This window comes from Propithecus coquereli, unplaced genomic scaffold (genome assembly GCF_000956105.1).
Source record: "Propithecus coquereli isolate 6110/MARCELLA unplaced genomic scaffold, Pcoq_1.0 Scaffold216, whole genome shotgun sequence".
Classification (NCBI taxonomy): domain Eukaryota; kingdom Metazoa; phylum Chordata; class Mammalia; order Primates; family Indriidae; genus Propithecus; species Propithecus coquereli.
In genome coordinates, this window is record NW_012146745.1 from 2442602 (window position 1) to 2446923 (window position 4322).

Here is a 4322-nt window from a genome sequence, read left to right on the forward strand (position 1 = left end):
CACAAACAACATCGTCAGAACGTTGTCTTTTCCTCCACCTCTTCACTCTACTTTCCTCTGGGCTGGCTTCCATCTCACACAAAATTTCTCAAGGAGTAGATCCTCAGCTCTATCTTGCTTTTCTAGCAACCAAACAGAAAGAAGCTGCTTCCTCCCTAAAAGCTTCATCAGACCTCCAGCCTAGTTCTCCTGCCCCATCCCGTCCTGTCCTGAAATAGCTGATGTGACCAGAGCACAGAAGGCTCTGCTTGGCCTGCACACCTCTGGATCAGCCCCATCTGACACGCCGGCCGCTAGCCGGGAAGGAGTAGTTCCGTAAAGAAAATGGTTTCACCAGAAAAGAGAACACATGCAGAAAAAGCAAAAGCTGCAAAGGTGAATGATCAATTGTGACGATCCATTGCACTTATTTATTTCCTCTGGCTCCTCCTACCAGAATGTAAGATCCTTGAGGGCAAGCCATGCGGCCTTTTTATCTTTGGGGCCCCAGTTCCTAGTCGAGCATTGTCACATGGTGGGCACTCACCAAACACCTATGGCGTGTGATTCAGTGAATGGATAAACGGAGGCCAGGAGTAGCGGTTGGGGCTGGCGTGCATGAGGTTGCACGTTAAGTGGAAAGAAGAGGAAGCAGCAGTGACTGCACTAGATCTGTTAAACTGGGATTTTACAAGCCAAGATATCAACCTCAGAAGTGGGGTCGATGTTCTTCTGTCACAGTATATAAAACCTAAAAATTAATTCCACCCCCTTTCCCAATGTTCTGACGCCTCCTATAAGGGGAAGTCTAGTCTAGTGGTTAGGAGCTGTCCAGCCTAACAGACCTAGTTCCTATCCTAACTCTGCCACTTCTTAGCTCTGAGAACTTCGCCCATTTAGCCATTTGGGGCCATAATTTCTTTTTCTTCCCAATTGGGAATAATATGTACTTTGTAGAGTTATTATAATATTTTAAAAGATAACTGTGTAAAGAGCTCAACCCAATGTCTTGCACTGGGATGTAAAAAAATCTCTTCTGTAACAAATACTTTTTAATCATCTACTATATGTCAGGCAAGGTGCTTGGCTCGGAAGAACCGAACTAGGTGAATAAGGCATGATCTCTCAAGTTGCTCAGAATCTTGCAGGGAAGAGTGACAATTTGAACAGCAATAACTCTAAAGTACGGTAAGTATAATGTTAGGGAGAGACTGAATGCTGGTAGGCACACACTAGCCTACTTAATATGCTCATGCTAGTTAGGGAAGGCTTCCCAGGGCTTGTGATATTTTTTACAAAAATGGAAGAATGAATAAGAATTAGTAAGGTTAAGGGTGAGAGTGTTTAAACAGGAGACTATTTCAGACAGAGGATTCAGCAGGGCATGCTTCAGATTTGAGAGAGACCCTGGCAAATTTATAAAGAAAAGAAATTCTGAATGGTTCTCAATAAATGTCAGTGAATATTAGTATAACTATTACTATTATAATTACATCATTATTAATATCTGTTAACACTTGTTATGCCCTATAGGGTATACCCTTTCTCCTCTCTTAAAAAATCTTTATTGATATTCACACAAACATATATTCCTTGATTTGCAAACTGGCAGGGTGTGCTTTATTTGGTCTAAAAGTATTCGTCAAAGCCCCTGGACCACATAGTCAAAGGATGCTTCAGTTTAGATCTGGAGAGCATTTGGAAGAAATAAGTTGTGTTAACTGCAGGTTCTGATTAAAAGAAGTTGAAAAAATAATGAAGAATTCTAGAAATAGGGTATTACCTTTCAGTGTGGTGATGAAATTCGTACAACTTCAGGGGAGATTTCAACCAAAAGTAGACCTTCCTATGAAGAAAAAGGCAGCAAGAAATGAGAAGGGAATGGGAACACAAGGAGTAGTTCTTTTTGTTTTGTTTTGCTTAATCACCTGGAATGAACATTTGAAGCATAAAAAATCAAATCCATGGGCTCTCCACATTTAGTGGGGTTATCATGAACTCACCATCTAAAATTAATTGAGCTTTGAGTACTTTTTTCTGGCAGATGTGATACAAATGGACCCCAGTCACCAACACTCACCTTAAAGATGGGCACCTGGGCCGGGATACAGTGAATCTCACTGTTGGTGTGGCCATCACAACACAACCTGAGTGGCTTCTTCTTCTCAGTGGTGTATGGAAGTATTACCGTGCATGCATGGAAGTATTACCTGCGGGGTGTTTGAAGTGGTAGAGATGTCCAGACCCCAACGCTATAGGGTCAGACCTACCAAATAGCATCTCTATGAGTGAGATGTACCCCCCGGCACTGTTACCTCTCCCACTTCCTCTTCTGCTGCTCCTCCCTTGGATCACTTCACTCCAACCAACTGGCCTCCTTATTGTTTATACGATCTATTCCTGTGTAACAAAAAGTATTCCAAAACTTAATGTCTTAAAACAAAAAATATTTATTATTTCATAGTTGTCATGGGTCAGGCACCCAGACAGAGCTTAGCTTGCATAGTGTCTAACACATGCCAGGTACTCAATAATCATTGAACGGAATACTTTGTGGCACGATCAGAATATTTTCTTGTAAAACCTTGAGCTCATTTGGGAGTTGCTTTATAGAAAAACAAGCGGCCACTCCCAGCTATATATCCTCCCCATCTGACAGCTGTATCTGTTCTCATCCCAAGTACAACTACTGCCCAGGAAAAGCTCTACTTTCACTGGTATGTGGTAATAAGGACTTAGTCAGGTTCCTCTCAAGCAGACCCCAAAATGAGGTTTCGTGTGCAAGTAATTTATTAAGAAAGTTATCTCAAGAGCGACTGGTAAGGAAATGAGGTCAGCAAGACGGGGGATCAATAGTAATCAGCAAGGGTGTGATCGGGAAAATCTCAGCCTCGACCTCATCCCACGGGGAGCTCAGGAGCCTAAGTTACAACCTCAGAGTTTGTCCCTCCTCAAGATTAAGAGTCCGGGCTTTCAAACTCCACAAAGTCCCCCCTGACTAAGTGGGATACAGGCTAAGCAGTTCCGGCGAGCCAGGGCAGCCCCTGGAGGAGGTGGAGCTGTGAGTCACTGGTAGGAGGGATCTAAATCCAGAAGGAGTGTCGCCAGCGTCCATTAAAAGGACTGCCAGGAACAAGCCTCTGGCTCCTTCAGATCCAACTTTGAGTCTCATTTAGAACGAGATGGAATTGCCATCCACGTCTAATCACATTTAATCCTTACCAAAAAAAAAAAAAACCCTATGAGGTCGGCACGCTATTATTCCTATTGTAATCGAAGCTTAAAGAAAGTAAGGGGCTTGCCTACGATCACATACCTATCAAGTGCCTGAGCCAGGATTCAAACTCTGATTGATCTGTCTCAGCATCCCTGCTTCTGATTACTATTTTATAATTCAAAATGTATTTATTCTTCCAATTTCACTAACATGGTGGAGAAGATCCAAGGTTAAACGGGTGTCCACTGATAGAAAGGGGAATGGTAGACTGACCCCCTCCATGCCTCTAGCATCGTAGATAGTAAATATCTGTTTAATGAATGGAGAGGTCATTATAATACAGGGGCCTGTTGATACAGTAGACCTCAAATATTTACAGGTTGGGTGTACACAGATCCAATTCCTACCCCAAGATATTGACAGGTATGAATGATACAGACTTTATTCTACTCAAGAGCTGTCCAATAAGATGCTTCCCATGTGGGAAGAACTCACTGTTTAGTATAGGTGTGGATAAACCCAACATCAAAAGCTTTTGGTCTTATTTTTTCTTTCAGGAGAATTCAAGTGAATTCTCAGAGTGACCGTTCTATGGAAAGTGTTTTGGGTTTGAGAGAGGATGAGAATCTGGTTTCAACAAAGGTGATGTCAGAGAAGATTTAGTCACACACTGCGTAGTGACATTTCTGTCAGCTATGGACCACCTAGATGACAGTGGTCCCATAAGATTATAATGGAGCTGGAAAACCCCTATAGCCTAGTGATGTTTTAGCCATGGTGCATTACTCATATGTTTGTGGCAATGCTGGTGTAAACAAACTTACTGTGCTGCCAGTCATATAAAAGTATAATAGATACAATTGTGTACAGTGAGTGCATAATACTTGATAATGATAATTAATGACTATTTTACTGGTTTGTGCATTTACTACACTATACTGTTCATCATTATTTTAGAGTGTACTCCTTCTACTTATAAAAATGTTAACTGTAAAACAGTCTCAGGCAGGTGCTTCAGGAGGTATCCAGAAGGAAGGATTATCCTAGGAGATGACAGCTCCATGCATGTTATTGCCCCTGTTAGACCTTCCAGTGGGACAAGGTGTGGAGGTGGAAGACAGTGATA